Source organism: Tachypleus tridentatus, chromosome 13 (genome assembly GCF_004210375.1).
Source record: "Tachypleus tridentatus isolate NWPU-2018 chromosome 13, ASM421037v1, whole genome shotgun sequence".
NCBI lineage: Eukaryota > Metazoa > Arthropoda > Merostomata > Xiphosura > Limulidae > Tachypleus > Tachypleus tridentatus.
This window is the reverse complement of record NC_134837.1, coordinates 166,239,661-166,258,843: the sequence shown is the minus strand read 5'-3', so window position 1 is coordinate 166,258,843 and position 19,183 is coordinate 166,239,661. Positions and strand designations below refer to the sequence as shown.

Here is a 19,183-nt window from a genome sequence, read left to right as displayed (position 1 = left end):
TCAATTGTGAGGAGTAATACAAGACATTTGGAACAATGTTTGGTATCATACAATTGTATATTTTTTGAGAATATTTAAAGAGTTAAAAGCAAATATTACAACTTATTCGCTTTTAGTTTATATTTTCTATAACACTGATAGAATGTTCATTTTGTTACAATTGCTATTTCTTTCTGACCCGTGTACACACACATATATATATCATTTATGTATTTCCATAATAATTTCAAATACTTTAAAACCTACAGAAAGTTGGCAAGCATAAATAAATTTTAGACAGACATATTGTTATATGGTTTTAGGCCTGTTAAATCCACAGACGCTGTCACGAAGCAGAACTATTGATCTCATATACATAATTTTTTCACGATGAAATAAACGTAGCTGATATTTTTTATTTCTTAAGTAATTTATATCTTGACACATTTATCACTATCCAGGTACGCTATCGTGTCTGACAATAAGTGAACTAATCTATTTGGATTAGATAAGGCACGTCACATGCTTTTTACTGTGGAACTTTATAAAACAGATATGTGAAACATTTTTCAGATAACTTATGGAACGTTTTCTCAGTATTTAAAATGCCATTTTATTCGTGTACTAAGTATTACCGAGACGAACTTGTGAGTGACTTGTTTCTTATCAAGTTTATGGTTTTTGCAAACAGTCTACATCTGCTGACATTTATTTATTTGTTACTTCAATTAATTTATAAATCAAAATTTTGAATATTACTAACATATTAGAAGTACTCAAAAGCAGAACGAAACTTCGCGATGAAAAACGCTCTTGGTGTTTTCAGAGGAATGTTACCTTCAAAAAAAGCAAAAAATCAAGTAAGGAAAGAATTCTGGTTCTAAACTGTCTGCAATACTGGTTTTAATTTACACTGAATTAGGTGTAAGTGAGCAATACCTGATTATTAACCTCTAGTTAAAACAGTTTTCACTTATATCAGCTATGTTCTTAATTTCTAATTTAAGCACTGTCCATTTATAACCGGTTAGTTTGTTAACAGAGATAAATAGCATGGCAAATCAGAAATGAAATCCCCTCATGACGACGTATACGCATCTTTTTAATGAGGTAAGCTAGCGAAAAAACGCACAAAAAAGAAATGATTTCTTATATAACAACTTCTAACATATAAAAATGGCGTTTAAGTCATGTTGCTCAACAGCAAAGTATATAGGCTATACGTTACGCTAAAATGAATTCAGAATGCAAACTACCAATCTAATAATCCGAGCGAAGTCTGGTACTTTCTACATGAAGATTTTGCACGAATAGGTAATGTTCTATAATTAATCTTGTTTTTCGTGTGAAATAATCTATGCATCACATATATTTGAAAATTATACTTTTATTAGGCTTTAATCTTCTCTTCAGATTATCCGAAGGTGATGTTTGATCTTAAATCGTATACTTACAGCCATACCAAATATATAATTTATCAAACGACTTAAACGAGATGATTACAGTAAACATTCAAAATTACACTTTAAAAGCTGTTCAACTGCATTATTCTCATTTAAATATTCTTTTCATAAGATTTAGTGTTAAATGAGATCAATATAACTTCATTAGATCGAGTTCCGAAACTTAACCTTAACTTTTATTGGTTCAGGACATGTATATACGTTTGTTACCATTAAAATTAGTTTGTTTCTAAATCAATAATATAATTATGTTGTTATATTTATCCACAAGTCCGTGTATGTGTGTAGGGGGTCAGTATCTTAATAATTTAGAGAAACTCCATTATTTAACATTTGGTATGTGTTATTGTTCAATTTTCTATGCCCGGCATGATCTGGTGGTTAAGGCACTCAACTGGTAATGCGAGGGTTGCGGGTTCGAAGAGTAGCCTAAGAGTTGGTGGTGGGTAGTGATGACTAGCTGCATTTCCTCTAGTTTTACACTTCCAAATAAGGGACAGCTAGCGCAGATAGCTCTCTTGTAGCTCTGCGCGAAATTCAAAATGAATAAACAAGCAATTTTCCATAATAAGAAAGTGGGTTATCTGAGTGTGACGAAAGAATCTAGAAATCTGAAACTTTACACCCCTTCTAAGCGGACCCTAATGGTGTACAAGTTAGTACTATTGCTTATCTTATCCATGTGCGCATATTTTAATGAGACAAGCTAGCAAATACTACACAGAATCGAAGTTGTTTCTTATATTATGAATAGAAATCATACCCAGACAGATAGCTCCAAGAGGAAAAATTTAGAAACCTTAAGTTTTACCCCATATTCAGTGTACTCTGAGGGTGAGTGCATGGATATTACATAGCTACATCTTTCTAATGAAGCAAGCTAGTGAAAAACCACAATGAAAAGAAATAATTCATTATATAACAATTTCTAATATATAAAACAATAATGTCTTTTACATCATGTTACTTAAGAACATGATATAATGGTTATACTTTTATGCTAAAATGATTTCGGAAAACACACAAACTACAAACTTGATAAACCCGAGCGAAGTTAGGTACTTTTGCCCTGAAATTTTGCAACAATATTAAGTGGATCCTGAGAATGTGCACTTGGGTATTATTATTACTTATCCATTCTTGTGCACGTGCACATTTTTTTGTGGGGCAAGCAAGCGCAAAAACCCACATGGAAAAGAAGAGATTCGTTATATGACAACTTCTAATATACAGAGAAGTCATTGCATTTTGGTAACAATGTGTTAGAATCATGGCCTTTGGGTTGTATTTTTATGCTAGAATGTATGCAGAATACACACGGTATCAGTCTATATTCTCAAGTGAAACCGGATACTTTTGACCTGAAATTTTGCCGCCATACAATGTGAATCTTGAAGATGTACACCTTGGTATTATTATTTTTCTTATCCACGTGAGAGCGCGCAAGCACATCTTTTTATTGAGTTAAGTTAGCGAAAACCCACGTAGAAAAGAACTAGTTCCTTATATGAAAACTTCTAATATACAGAAAAATGCGTTTTAGTAATAATACGTTAAAACAATGGCTTTTATGTCATGTTGCTTAGCAACGAAATATATCGTATACTTTTGTTAAAATTGGTTCTAAATAAACACTTATTAACCTAACCTAATAACCCGAGTGAAGTTGGGTACTTTAGCTACTAGCATCAAGATAATCTACTTAACGTTGAGTAGTAGCAGCGAGATGAAATGATAAAATGGCTATAAATCCAACAAAAAAGTGGCATTTTGTAAAAAATTTCAACAGTTGAATCACAAACTAAATTATAAGAACATGAACAGAAATTTAGAAAAGCCTTTAAAAAGACATAGAAGTATTGAAGAGATTGACAACTAAACTATATGTGTAGTGTACAAAAAGAGATTGACATAAATACGTACAAAACTGTCGAAGGTATGGGAGATGTTGGATGAATACCAACCAAGCAATGTCGCGAGTACAACCTTAATTATAAGCTTACCCGAATTAACCAGTAAATAAAAATTTTAGTCAAGAATCACTTCAATTATTACAACTGTGCGTTTTGGGACAACAACATTTATCTGAACAAATCCGTTTGTCGTTGTCATGATTCCTGGAACAATGTTTATTACATCATTTACAACATCCTACACACCAATATAGAAATTACACGAACAATTTCCTTAAACCACACAATTCGCAAAATCATTTATATACTTCTATCTTTCTGGTAAGAAAATAAAGAGAAGGATCGCCAAATGAAAATAATATAGATAAATATATTGATCCGATCAAGGTAAAGCACAAAACAACTTTATGAAGCAATAAATAAAACTGTTTTTAATATGGAGGATTTTACATGAAGGCCCGGCATGGCCAGGTGGGTTAAGGCGTTCAACTCGTAATTTCAGGGTTCCGGGTTCGAATTCTCGTCGCACCAAACATGTTCGCTCTTTATGCTGTAGGGGCGTTATAATGTCACTGTCAATCCCACTATTCGTTGGTAAAAGAGTAGCCCAAGAGTTGGCGATGGGGGGTGAAGACTAGCTGCCTTTCCTCTAGTTTTACACTACTAAATTAGGGACGGCTAGTGCAGATTGCCCTCATGTAGCTTTGCGCGAAATTCAAAAACAAACAAATCTTGCATGTATCGTTATCTTCTTTAGAGGTATTTACTTTTCGTAAAATCATGATAGTAATTTGATTAAGTACATTGAATTTCAAACTGAAAGATTCAAATCAAACGGAATAGGGAGTGTTCTTAAATTTAGTTATCTTTATCCCATATCTAACAAAAGATTCTTGATGACGAAAAACCCACTTGAAATAAAAATGTATTTCAGAACGGCTGATATGGGTATTTACACTTTTACTATTAAAGCAGAGAACGTTTCGATCTTCCTAGGTAATCATCACCCGAGATACATTTTTAACAAAAGATGGTTGAGCAATAACTTAGCGAAAAAAATAAAAACAAAAAAACGACATCCTGATATAAGTTTAAATAATTTGTCGTGATCTGTGGGTCATCCAAGTAAAACGATAAAAGAACCGAAAACAACTTGTAGTTGTGGATTAGCACACAATCAACGGGTAGACATCTACTGATCCAATAACCAGGATTATAATGTGGAAGGAAAACAGTAGTACCTCGACGTGATATTTATCTAGTGTATAACGATACCTTTATAAATTTAGAAAACGGTACAATGGTGTTATCTGGAAACATACAGTAATACTTAATAAAACATGAGTGAAATTATATTTTATGAGGCCAGCGCTGAACCAACGAGAAAAAAATCCCACATATTCTGTAATCCTAACCTTCGTATCAGTTTTTTTATGTTGTGCTCTTTAATGGCACAGCGGAATGTCTGGGGACTTATATCGCTAGAAACTAAGTTTTGATAATCGTTGTACGCACTAACAAATGACCCACTATGTGGCTTTATGGCTGACTACCACTAATGTTTTGTGTAACGAAAAGGGGTATTTTAATTTCTAGTTTATAACATTGTTTCTATGACTTAGTTTGGTAGATTTTAGCATGAAGGAGGCCACGTAGTAACATAACGGTCCTGTATGAGATAATTTCCAAAGATTGATTTGTTTGGTTTGTTCTAAATTTTGCGCAAAGGTACTCGAGGATTATCTGCGCGAGCCGTCCCTAATTTAGCAGTGTAAGACTAGAGGGAAGGCAGCTAGTCATCACCACCCACCGTCAACTCTTGGGCTACTCTTTTACCAAGGAATAATGGAATTGACCGTAACATTATAACGTCCCCACGGCTGAAAGGGCGAGCATATTTGGTGCAACGGGGATTCGAACCTGCTACCCTCAGATTACGAGGCGAACCCCTTAACCCACCTGGCCATGACGGGCCAATTTCCAAAGAAGACGAATAAAGTATTAGTCAATAAACTATTAATGATGAATTCACAGGCTGTGACTAAAATCAAGTAACTCACCTCAGGAAAGCAGAAACTGCTTTATAATAACTCACAAAAAATAGATTTCACGAACTAAACAGAGAATAAAAGCAAAATGAACAAAAAATCTTCATACAAATAACTGTTATTGAGGAATATATATGCCATCCAAAAACGTTTTCTTAGCTGTGATTGTTTAGATTCCACGTCTCTGGTAATCTGACATTACTATAGAATTCCCACTTCTGCCTGTTTTGGAATATTTGTTTAAGGTTTTAATTCGAAAGCCATATATAATAAAGCACACTACTTCAAATATATGCACAGAAAAGGCAAAAAAGGAGAAATACATTTTGGATTTATTCAGTATTCATAACTAAGTTTTCAAATAATTGTATAATTAAACACAAATATGTGGTAACGTATACAACACTCATACCTTTAAAATGCAGAGATAAAGAATTCGGGACAAAGTACAAAGGTTTACATAATAAATTTGCGCTTTTGAGTTATATCTCCTGATAAAGTATTACAGAATCAGACTTGGAATATATTAAACGTGTCTACTTCAAGCAACATGTGCTGACTTTTCTTTTGACTTTAATGTGATTGTCAACATACTTCAGTTGAAATGCCCTTTTTTACTCGATAAATGAATAAGTAACATTTTACTGCCACTGATTAGCAGATGGTATAAATTATTTTTTTTGTTTTCCACTATATTACACCCTCTAAGAATAAATGTATGTCCTGAATGATCACCCTTCATATCTCAAATATTAATTTATTAACAAGTAATGTGTAGAATGCTTTAAGAAAAACAGAAAAACTTGAACACATGTGGTATCGGAAATAATTAAAGAAGCAAACAAGTGATAAGTTTGTAGAAGTTACAAATAACTAGTAATGACAACTACATGTTGAATTTATTACTGATACAAAAAATTATTGCTGAAAATATCAAAGGAAAAAGTGTACTAATTTTTTTCTGAACCCTTTGTTTTACACAGAATGTTACACTTTGTTTTCATGATGACGTATAGTTTATGGAAGAACAGTTAAGAAATAGTGTTCCAAATGTTCTGTATTATTTACCACAATTCATCCAAGATTTTGGCCTGCCGTCTGACCTTCCCAGTTATTTCATAAGCTCATACAGCCTCAATATTTTTATCTTGTAATTGGAAGCAAACAAAACTGTTGTTAGTGTTTCGTGGACTTCGTTACTGTCAAGATATTATTCCACCGAATTTACTGTATGCTTGCTAAATACCATTGTCTTGCTGTAAGATGAATCTTAGCACACTGAGATACTTTCCGAAAATGACACGATGAACCAGAACTCTACGAGCATTTGTGGACAGTCAGGATGACACCAGTTTTGAGTAGGTCACTAGTATCTTTAGGTGATGTATAGAACCAACTTCTACTTATCCTCTACGATGCTTCACTGCAGATATTGTGCATTGATTCACAACCCAACAATTGTCGTTAATTGTTTATAAATAATTAGCAATTATATAAATCGATAAGTAGCATATGTTTCCAGTTTTACTCATTCTACCGTTTGTGGTGTAATGGTGAATTCCACCTTTTAGTTTAGTTACCTCTCACCACCAGCTGTTTTCGAACAACTTCACACCGATTGAGAACACTTCGTGCTAATGAGTAACATTCTATTCTCGAAGTAATATTCGAATCTGTGCTTACAGCAAAGTCGTTGGCAGAATATGTACTCGACCATCTTTTATTGGTCCATTTCTTGTACATTAAGTGTACTTATGCATACAATGATTAGCAAATAAATGTGTTATGGTTAATAATAAACTTTGATCACTTTAATTTAGCTGATGGCAACAGTATTTCCATAAGCATTCTGATGGATTCAGCGTTTATTTCAGTGTGTTAATAAGGCTTCTTGAATGTTTTAAATATGATAATGAATTGTAATCTCCCAACTGAACTAATGATAATTATACGGTAGTAATGATAATAGCATTGTGATTATGTATGTGTACTAATCAAAATGAGTTAAACCTTAAGTTTTGTCAGAAAACTAATTAATGTTTAGTTATTCTTAGGACAAAGCGCACTAGAGGTCAGGTAATCGTAGCATAAGAAAGACGGTACATATTGTTAAAGTTCAAACTGTTATTAGTGGAAAAGTCTAGTAAAACTGAAGCTTCCGTTATATAAGTTCAAACTTCTAAAGATATGCATGGTTTTCAAACTATTTACAGCAAGCTGTAATTCATACCAAAATACATTGATTCCTTATAGCAGTAAAATAAATGATAGAATTAACACTGTACGTAACTTTAATTTATTAATAAACGCGTTTACATTCTAGATGGGCAAAACGCTAAAGAGAGTCATTATATAATTAGCTAACGTTTGTCTCGATTTCGGAGGGAAGTTGTAGGGTAAGTATACATATATAATGAATAACTTGAATTCCCCCAGGTATTTCTTTTAATCTGTTCTGGTGTACTTGTTTCAGAAATTGGAGTGTATCACGTAATATCCTAGGCGGCCCTATGTGATTTTCCAGGAAGAACTAGTATGTTTAGTTTGATTTCTTCTTTTGCTGTTGACTTCATCTGGATTGTAAAAAAGTCTTTCTTTCTTTTGGATCGCGATGAAAATTAGTTACAAGTATTTATAAGGATTTTAATTAGTTAGTTAGTTTAATAGTAAAACCGTATTGGATTTTCTGCTGTATTTACTACGAGAAATCGAATTACGAACTTTAGCGTTGTAAATCAATAAACTTAATACCGTCCTACCAGTGGATACTTACGAGTAAAATATGTATCCTTTACTCATAAAGTGCAAAGTATATTTATTTAGAACAATGATGATTAATAAGCACACTCAGTGAAACCAATTATTGTAATACCATTATGAAAAGCTTTCTATGAAATTATATTAGAAAGAGTGCAACCCACTTTTTCTTAAGTTTAAAGATATTTCATTATTTGATGTAATAATTGTAGATGATCCGAACAATATTTTTCTCTACGAAATGAAACAACTCAAAAATCAACTATAATCAATGCAAGCATCAATGACGTTTCCTAAAGATTACATTAAATGCTCATGAAATGTTTTAATTTGCTAAATTATAAAAACAAAATTACATCTTTGAAATAACGAAATCTTTAAAATTGAATAATTGAAAATTTATGCACTTACGAACGTATATTTGAAAAATTTTGCTCTAAATTGGGCATGTGGAACAATTTAAATAACATTTATCACATTTAAAACTTCGAGAGACACACTTATCTAGTTCCATCTCTTTATATATCTAATCTTGACCGAACATTACTTGGTTAGAGGTTTTAAAGAAAATCGTATATTTTCTCTTTAAATCAAGAATATTCACTGATCTTGTGAATTTATAACTATTTGGAGTAACATATTTGTATGAGATTTACTTTTATTGATTGCATAAAGTGCATACAATGTGAAAAATCATCAAATACTTTACTATGAATGGTTTTTAATAATGAATAGTTGCCATAAAATTTAAATATTCTCACTAGAGTAACGGATAAAGTTACTGCCTTATATATATTTCTATTTGAATACAACTATTGTTCAAATTCCACTGATATTTAAGTATTTATGACAAGGTTGTATAATATTTGTAAAGAGTGATATTTTTTTAAGCTAAATTTTAAGTTTAAGCATCATTGTGTTACATTTCTAAGAATATTATGTAGTTGTTCTTTATGATGCTTTATTTAAATTTATGAGTATTTTATTTAGATGCCTGATTCCTCAAAATGTTGTTGCCAAAAGACTTGTTCCGAGACTGATGTCAGTTCGTTAATCCGACTCTTTGACAATAATGCCACGTTGAAAAGCAAGATGAACAACAGTATGTCTTCACTTAGTAAAGGAATGGGTAATTCATCCAATTCTTCCAGATATTATGATGCAAATATTTCTAACATTTCCTCTACAACTTCAACCTCAAATGTCAAAAAGAGGACCCAAATGATACAATCTAAAATTAACCAAGAAGTTCAGGAAAAGCAAAATGGACATAATCAAGGAAAACAAAACATCACTAAAAATGCTTATGCAGTTTCTCACACCATTCCCAACAGCAACAACGATAAAAGGAAAAAGATAACATCCCAATATGTGAACAACATTTCAGAGTCTTTTCCAGAAAAAGAGTTTTATTTTGAACAAAAGAAAATGTTGTCTTCCTTAAAGTCTAAAACAGATTCAGGTAGTCTCTTCCGCGAGAGAGCTAAAACTGACAATAAAAACTTGAAACGGATTATGACAAATGATTTATATTATGTTGATAAACATTCTTTTACAACAGACCAGTCACTTCTGGAAACAGATGGGTACTCTCCTGAGAAAGTGAATGTTTTTTAAAAAAGATGAGGCACAATCAAAGACTGGAGAGAATATTCACCAACAACAAAAGATTGCTACAACTTCCTCCCATAGATTGGCAACAGATGAGTACACTGCAGAAAAACTATCTACAACTACTCAAGACGAATGTCAATCTTTCACACAGACCTCATTACAGCACGAGACAAAAGTATCTTCGTCAAAAATGCTGAAATTATCTAGTAACACCAAGTCTACTTTCACCAACCAGCATTTCCAAGAAGTAGGATTTGGAAGGTCGTTATCACCTTCAATTGAAAGCCCAATCATATCCTTTCTAGATGATAAACCGTTTTTTAGGAGAGTTCAGGATGCTCTTCATGATATCATTGAAGGTTTTAACGATGATCTCAAAGTTCTTCAATTACCATCATCACCGTCTGAGGTGGACAAAGCAATGACCAGATTTTGTTCTAGATTGGAAAGCTGTATTAAACATTTACAAACATCAAATGAACACGCTAAAGAAATGTTGTTGGTTATGTCGAAAATGATAATAAAAAACCTGGAATTTACCATTTTATAGAGATGATTTAGGTCATAAATTGTGTGACATACTTCGGACTAAAGGTGGACTGGATATTCTTATAAGCAACTGTAAGTTATGTAATGAAAGTATTAAATTTGCTAGTGCACAACTTCTGGAGAACTGTTTAACAGATTCTAATAGATCCTACATTGTAGAGAATGGTCTAAGGGATGTGGTAACCGTAGCATGCTCTTTCTGCAAAACTAATTCTATCTATCCTTTAAGGATTGGTACTAGTATCTTAGAAAATCTCTTCAGACATTCGGAAGAAGCTTGTAGTAAAGTAATAAAATTCGGAGGATTAAATGCCATTCTTCATGGCTGTCGACACATAGACATGCTCACTCTACGCCACTGTGCCAGAGCTTTAGCCAACCTTTCTCTTTTTGGTGGACCCGATAATCAGCAAGCAATGACAAAACTGAAAGTTCCTGTGTGGCTATTCCCTTTAGCTTTCAGTTATGATGATAGCATAAAGTACTATGCCTGCTTAGCTATCACTACACTAGTAACCAATAAGGAAATCGAAGCTGAAGTGCTACGTTCAGGAACATTGGACCTTGTGGAGCCTTTCGTCTCTAGCAAGGATCCTGATGAGTTCGTCAGAAAAACACTGACACACATATATAGTCAGTCCAAAGAGTGGCTTTTGAGACTGGTTCCAGTTCTCGACAGCAACAGGGAAGAAGCCCGTAGTTTAGCAGCTTTTCATTTTGCAGTGGAAGCTGGTATCAAGAAAAAACTAGGAAATACAGAAGTAAGGAGCATTGAGAAACTGATGTATTGCTTTCAGACATTACAAAACTAAACAACGAGTTTTAAAAATAAATAATACAATGAAAAATATTCTGAAAGTTGTGTACTATTTAATTCCTATAGTAAGAGAGACATTTTTATTTTACTTACAAATTTTGTGATATGAATATCACATTTGAAATAACACATATTAAATTATATATTTAGATATTTCACGATATTGGATCAATAGGTGCTCTAAAGAGAGTTGCCAGTTCTCCGAACGCCATCGCTTCAAAATATGCTGCTCAAGCACTAAATTTGATTGGTGAAGAGATTCCTCATAAACTATCTCAACAGGTTCCATTATGGACCGTGGAAGATGTTCAACAGTGGGTTAAACAGGTAAAATCAATCGAAATATATTGTACTCTTTAAGGCATGGACTCAGTTAAGTGGTCAGTTAAATAGTGAACAGAACTAGTGATATCAAACTAGATCTGTAGAACATTAATTAAGTTAAACAATGAAGTATTGCTTAATAAATAATAATAATAATAAAGCTAAACTCAACGTCTTTTACTCTGAAAAACATCGGACACATTAAACAGCAGATTAAACAGGTGGAGCTTATGCGTCCATATGTTATTCTTTTGGGTATGAAACACTAAATAATAAGACGAACAGTAAAACTTGCACGTATTTATTTTTCTTTTTGTGGAACATGGAAGTACGTTAAAAAATAAATTAAACAATTAAAATATGTCTTGATATATGTTATTATGTTCAACATGTGCACGTTTAGCATGTTGAGGTTGAACTGTTTTAAGCAAGAGCTAATCCGCACGTATAACACTAACACTAGGAGTGTTGTGATATAATGGATTAGTAAATAATTACAAATTAATTATCTTCTAAGCAGCATAAGTAATCAGAAAGGGTTAGACAGTGAATTGTAAGGAATAAACAAGTAAGGCGTAAGGAGTTATTGAGTTAATGTAAACACCTGATCATAAGTACAAAATAAGATACTACAAAAGGAAATAAATGATGAGAAAATGTAAAGAGATGAACAGAAAGAGTTAAACTGGTGATAAGAAAGAAGAAGTCAAGCTCCAGAATAAATAAAACAGTCAATTTCAAATAATGTAATGAAGAATAGAAAATTTAAAACAGATAAGAAAACGCAGCTCTTTAGGAGGCTGGAATAGATAATAAGAAAGTTTAAATAGTGGATGATAAATATAAATAACCCTTATGCTTTTAAAACAAGAATAAAAACGACCCACTAACTATTATTTTAATAACACGTTTCTGATGTATTAGTTCCAACACAAAACTACACAATGGGTTACCTGTGCCATGCCCGTTGCAATGAACTGCATAAATTTACCTCTGACCTATCAATTTTAATCATGTGTTTTGGACTTTGCTAGAGTTACATAACAAATACCGCTATAACAAATAATAACGACCGTCCAATGAAAAGCTGTTTCTCTGACGTTCCATATGGGAATATGTTTCCGCTCAAATGTCCATCATCAGTTTAAAGTCAAACCGTTGATACGTGAAATATATTGTATTGTTCATGTGATTATGATAGGAAAAAATATAAATCCATATACCAAGTAAAAGTATTGAATAAAAGAATGTTTAGTTTCGTACAATTAGAGATTATTTAACGGTTTGCTCTAAGAAACATAAATGTGGACGTTGCCCTTGTATGAAGCTTTGTAATGTTTCGAAAAGCTTCCAATGAGACATTTGAGTTTATAAATGTCATTCGCATGGTAATAATGTTTTGCTTTCGGTATATTCTGCATTACTGTGCACAGTTAGTTGGTATTCATATGTTTCACCAAAATTAGTGTGTAAGTAGGTTAGAGAAAGGAAAGGTTGTGGACCTTATTTCTTTTGTTCAAGTGTGAGTAACAAATAAAGAAAACTGATTCTTTACGAGTAGCAACATTTATTATAAATCAAAATAAAGATAAAATGCACTTAAAAGTTGGAGGCTTTTAAACTAACAAAAATAGCTACTTCATGTCATCTGAAAGAACACTTAATATATTTGTCATAAGATATTAGTGTTCGGCCTATTGCGTTTTTATACACCACATTCTTAATATAATCTGTTAGAGTTTTTTTAAGAATTAGAATAATGTATCAAGCAGTTTGTGTAAATAATGCTCCAACCACTTCTGTGTTTGTTGTATCCCATCCAGATTAAAGAGCTCTGGATTGAGCAAAACGCCTCGTCGCTAATGATTATGACAAGTATAATGTGATTGGAATGTATTATTATGCGTTATTCTAATTTTTGAAAACCCCTAAGAGACGGGCCGGCATGCCCAGGTGTTTTGGGTGTTCAACTCGTTACAGCAAACTCTCGCCTTTTCAACTGTGGGGGTGTTATAATCTTACGACCAATTCCACTGGGGAAGCAGATTGTTTTATATAGATGATGTACATTCCAGTACGTGATCTTCACTAATGAATTCTAGGAGTTTTAGTTTTTATCCCCAAATTTAGAGAAAGTATTGAAATACGTATAACTTTAAATGTGATTTCAATCCTGTGCCAAAAAAATTCTTAATTTTTCTGTGTTTTTATTTTTTGTGTCATTAATAAAGTCAAAATCACACTTAATTAAACTGTTAGATTGGGATTGGACACCACAGTTGGGATGAACATAATACTTTGTACCGTTAAAGTAAAAATAATCGACGTATAAAAAGAATAAAAACAGGATTTGGTTTGAATTTCCCAAAAAGCAACACAGGGGCTATCTGCGCTAGCCATCCCTATATTGCTCATTCATCAACAAATACTGGAATTGATCGAAATTTTATAACACCCCACGGCTGAAAGGACAAGAATTCCAATCCGCGATTTGCATGTCGTAATTCTAACACCTGGCTCTACCAGGCCTAAAAAAATAGTGTTTAATGTCGTTCACTGTTTACGAGATGACTGATTTAGAACTTTATCTCTTTCAATTGGTAGCGATCGAAACAAGACATTTATTACCATTTCAGTGAAGAGTGAAATTAGACTTTAATACTACAATAAGCTAGAACACGTCGTTAAAAGGAAGATCGAAACCAGAAATTAAATTAACAGTTGACATTAAAATTAGGACGTTATACCATTAAACTTAGAATCTGCCATAAAAGTAAGGTCCAAACTCTATGCCCTTACTTTGTGGTAGAGCTTAGATTAATAGCAGGATTGAAACTAGCACTTAAGTGGTGATTTAAAGCAAATATTTATCAACTGTGAGATATATATGGTTATAATGGTCTATATCGATCGGTTCATCTATGTCTCTGACTAAAACCTACACATATATGCTAGCTAACTAATACGACCGATCATGCGTAGGTACCACAATGAAATTATTTAAGCCTATTTGAATAACTTTTAAAGCCAAGCAAACTAAAGATAAAAATAATATACACTTTAATAAGTACAGTTTAGTTTTATTCGTTATTAGCATCTAATGAAATCTAAGTTAATTTCTGTAATTCTGAGTAAAAGACCAATAATTAAAATTAATACTTGGAATAATTCTAATTGCACAATATACAAGCCAGTTAGAGTATGAAAAACTCATAATATATACAGATTTAGTACCTTTGTTGTTAATTATTTGTTAAATTCTGATTTTGTGTATGTGTATGTTTATAAAACTATGCGATGTATTATTTGAGGATTTATGCCGATTAACTACTACTTGGTGTATATTAAGATAAAGTGCAACACAGATATTCAAAATTTGGTGTCAGTAAGTCCTCACTTTGTCTCGTAGCTCTAATATTTTCTTTTATTGGAAAATGTGTTCATATTTATTAATTTATTTCGATGTTATAACTATTTTGTCGTCTATGCTTAGTTTATCTAATATAGTGAAAATAAGTTTCTTTCTGTTCCTTTTAGATTGGCTTCGGTGAATGCAGCCAAGAGTTTGTGAATAGCCAGGTGGATGGTGACTTGTTGTTGCAACTTACAGAAGATATGTTGAGGAACGACATCGGTATCAAAAATGGAATATTAAGAAAAAGGTACAACTTAGTTTTATTTTTGGTCCGAAAAAGTCAATAGTGATCATGAAGTCCAAATGAAAATCCCACGGTGGAATCAGTAAATAGCCCAATGTGGCTTTGCTATAAAAAAATACACACGCACAAATTGAAAAATAAAAAAAATGTATGATGTAATTAATCTCATGTTTTCTCCAAAAGAAGGTCACCTGTTTTAACAATTTGCACCACTGTACAGAAACATGTTATTAATCTGTCAGCGACTTCACATAAGGATTTGTTTGTTGGTTTCTTTGTTTTTTAATTTGGAGCAAAGCTATACGAGTGCTATCTACATTAGCTGTCTCTAATTTAGCAGTGTAAGGCTAGAAGGAAGGCAGCTAGTCATCACCACCCACTGCTAACGTTTAGGCTACTCGTTTACTAACGAATAGTGGGATTGACCTTAACATTATAACGCCTCCGAGGCTGAAAGGGCGAGCATGTTTGGTGCGACGGAGATTCGAACCCGCAATTTTCAAATTATGAATTGAGTGCCCTGACTACCTGGTAATGCCGGGCTTCACGTAAGGGACACTTAATATTGTAACTTGTATTGTCGTGACAGAAGTAAAACGCGTTCATACCTTAAATCACGAGAGCCCCTCTTCCTTCCGAGTGGCACAGCCGTATGTCTGCGTGCAGACTTACAACGAAAAAATTCGCGTTTCGATATCCGTAATGTGCAAAGCAAAGACAGCCTATTGTATAACTTTTTGCTTAATTACAAACAAACAAAAATGATTTGCGAGAAGAATTATACATTCTGTATGTGAACTTCAAAAGAAAAAAATAAAGATATTTATTATTTTTAATTTTGGTTTTATTTACTCTTGAAACAACATTTCCGAAGACCCTACGGAAATACGTCTATTAAATGTTAGATACGTTTATCTTATTAGATCAAATGAATGAGAGTTAAATAGAAAGTAACCATTTAGATATAAGCTTAAGTTATTTTCCTTATTACTTAATGCAGATAATAATTTTAATACAAATGCTCCACTTAATGTGAATATTTTTTTGATTTTTTAAAAATTACAAGTAATGCCCTCGGTTACACAAAACTGCATATTTCATTGTTATGTATTGTTAAAATTCCATTATGAGACATTATCTATTTTTCAATGTAAATGTAAGTTACAGTTACAATTTTTGAATGTTATAGTAAAGCAACTGCCACAATTTTGTAATGTTATATTAAATGAATCCCACAATCTTGAATTTGAACCATCATATATTAAAGTGACTATTTTTTGTTATATTAAACTGACTATTATCTTTTGGGATTGTCATATTACAGTAACACTCACAATTTTGTGATGTTATATTAAAATGACTATCACAATTGGTTTATTATATCATAATGACTGTGTGTGTCACAAATGCTGTATGAAAGTAAGGCGGAGTGTAGCTCACTGATTTAGTGTTCAGCTTGAAATCCCAGGGTTCGCTATCCCTTAAAACACAAAAGGTTGTATTGCACTAGCAAGTGTTATATATCTTGTTAATAGCCTCTGAAATTTTCCATTTAGCCTAGGCCCGGCATGGCCAGGTGGTTAAGGCACTTCACTCGTAATCCGAGGGTCGCGGGTTCGAATCCCACTCATGCCAAACATGTTCGTCCTTTCATCCATAGGGGGCGTTATAATGTTACGGTCAATCCCATTATTCAAGAGTTGTTCGTGGGTGGTGATGACTAACTGCCTTCCCTCTAGTCTTACACTACCAAATTATGGATGGCTAGCGCAGATAGCCCTCGTGTAGCTTTGCGAGAAATTAAAAACAAAACATTCACCCTAATGTACTAAGCTTAGGTAAATTATATACTGAGCTGATATTTGGAAAAAAATATTTATATTACCTTACAAAGGCACAAAAAATCTAAAATGTTTTATAATAGGAAATACGTTCAGCAGTATATTTATAAAAGTAGGTAAGGCAGCAAACAGTCTTATATGAGTTGCTCAACTGAATACTTTAATGAACGTTTTGAAGTGAAACCCGAAATGCTTGTTTTTATGTCAATACAAAGTTGCATCTTCATTCATTTAAAGTGCAGCTGCTGTGGAGATCGAACACCAATTTACAGCATTAAAAGCATTGAAACTTACTGTTCAGTTGTTGTTGAAAAGTTTCAGTATTCTTGTGCATGTGTGATGTACAATTATATGTTTCAGATAACTTGTTGAATATTACACATTGACTTCAGTGTACTGGACCTTAATCCTTAATATTTGTGTAAATTTATAGGTTGATTCAAGTATTCAGGCAAAGTTATAAAAGGTCTATCTGCTCTAGTTGTCCTTAATTGAAAAACATGAGTAAAGGTAGTTACTCAAGGGCACTCATTATCAAATCTTTCACTACTCTAGTCATGGCACTCATTAGTCAAAAGTTACTCAAGAGCACTCATTATCAAATCTTTCACTACTTTAGTCATGGCACTCACTAGTCAAAAGTTACTCAAGGGCACTCATTATCAAATCTTTCACTACTCTAGTCATGGCACTCATTAGTCAAAAGTTACTCAAGGGCACTCATTATCAAATCTTTCACTACTCTAGTCATGGCACTCATTAGTCAAAGTTACTCAAGAGCACTCATTATCAAATCTTTCACTACTTTAGTCATGGCACTCACTAGTCAAAAGTTACTCAAGAGCACTCATTATCAAATCTTTCACTACTTTAGTCATGGCACTCACTAGTCAAAAGTTACTCAAGGGCACTCATTATCAAATCTTTCACTACTCTAGTCATGGCACTCATTAGTCAAAAGTTACTCAAGAGCACTCATTATCAAATATTTCACTACTCTAGTCATGGCACTCATTAGTCAAAAGTTACTCAAGAGCACTCATTATCAAATCTTTCACTACTTTAGTCATGGCACTCACTAGTCAAAAGTTACTCAAGAGCACTCATTATCAAATCTTTCACTACTCTAGTCATGGCACTCATTAGTCAAAAGTTACTCAAGAGCACTCATTATCAAATCTTTCACTACTTTAGTCATGGCCAAAAAGTGAAGAGTGGGATTTTTGTTTGTGTGTGTGACAACAGAATGCATATTATAGAACTTCAGATTTATAGTGCAACGCGCTTACAATTAGGCCACACGTGGCCTTAACAATTTTTTGTGGATTAATATTTTTATTAGGAATATCATTTTATATTATAGTATTGAAGTAATAAGTTAAATCTGCAGTAGAACGTATTCAGTAAAACGTACAGATGTAATGTTCTATGCCCTTGATTTACTCGCTGCTATGTATTCTTAGCCGATAATAAGATTCTCTCAAACAGTCAATGTTTCACGTACAATTATCTACAGAACTGATCAGGTCAATATTATAACTGTGCTTAGAAGGAAAACAGTTGAGTTTGTGAGGTCGTGGATTGAATAATTCCTAATGGGGGTATAAAGTGGATGTGTTCCTTTAGCAAGCAAGACAGAGGTGTGCTCCAATTTGATGCAGTGTTCCAAATAGGCATAAAGGATTTGACAGATGATTTGTCTCTATGATGGTTCTTCCATATTTTTATATGTGAAACAGTTTGTGAACCAAAATAACATACAAATGTCTTGCAAGATGACCTAGTCAGAGACAAATTAGTTACAAATAAAACACAGTGCTCATGTGTATTTGTATGTATATAAATATATATACGTGTGTGTGTGTGTGTAGTTTATAAGCCTTAGGATAAAGCTTCCCATTGTAAGATCTATAGATCCAGGTTATCTAATAACAAAATGCCATTCATAAAGTACACCAATTTTCAGTCATAAACGTCATAAACGTAAAATGGTGTAGGGATGCCTGTGCCAAAAATAATGCAAACAATAATATCTGGGTAATACAGCTATACATAGATTGTCTTCATAGGACTTTGACTATTATAACTTAATATTACACTGCAAAATGCAAGAGAGTCTTTAAATAGTCTTTGTTGACTCAACTTAGTTTTCTTATACATTGGTCTTTGGTTCTTATTTACGCCACAATGATGGCTATCCTGACTGGACCATTATATTA

General features: G+C 32.9%; 1 pseudogene across 1 annotated transcript in view; it reads left to right on the top strand.

Moving 5' to 3' along the window:
* Nucleotides 1-576: 576 nt before the first annotated feature.
* Nucleotides 577-19,183, top strand: part of LOC143238838 (NAD(+) hydrolase SARM1-like) — a 29,785-nt pseudogene continuing 11,178 nt past the window's right edge. The window contains exons 1-4 of the transcript XR_013020799.1: nucleotides 577-839; nucleotides 9,151-11,084; nucleotides 11,291-11,467; nucleotides 15,002-15,126. The product of XR_013020799.1 is annotated as an NAD(+) hydrolase SARM1-like (transcript). The remainder of the gene's footprint in view (nucleotides 840-9,150; nucleotides 11,085-11,290; nucleotides 11,468-15,001; nucleotides 15,127-19,183) is intronic.